Below are 367 nucleotides of genomic sequence, written 5' to 3'. Positions count from 1 at the left end.
CCCCCCCCCAAGCCCCCGGCTGGGGCCAGCGTGGCGGCTGCAGGGGGGGGAGCCCCCGGCCGGGCACCCGCTGGCAGACAGGGATGTGGCACAGGGACGCGGCACGCACGGCTAGGCCAGGGCACAGTGGCACCAGCGCATCTGAGGGTGGCGGAACTGGAGTGGGAGAAAACTCCGTGCAATTATCGACTGACGTTCAATGCACAGCAGAAAGGACGGAGCATGGAGCGGAGAGCGTGCCTGCCTCCCTGTCCCATCTCGTCCCATCCCATCCCATCCCCTCCCATCCCATCCCGTCCTGTCCCATCCCATCCCATCCCATCCCATCCCATCCCATCCCATCCCGTCCCGCCCCGCCCCGTCACAT

This window comes from Egretta garzetta, unplaced genomic scaffold (genome assembly GCF_000687185.1).
Source record: "Egretta garzetta isolate BGI_Z169 unplaced genomic scaffold, ASM68718v1 scaffold1124, whole genome shotgun sequence".
NCBI classification, from domain to species: Eukaryota; Metazoa; Chordata; class Aves; order Pelecaniformes; family Ardeidae; genus Egretta; species Egretta garzetta.
Note: the sequence above shows the minus strand (reverse complement) of the source record.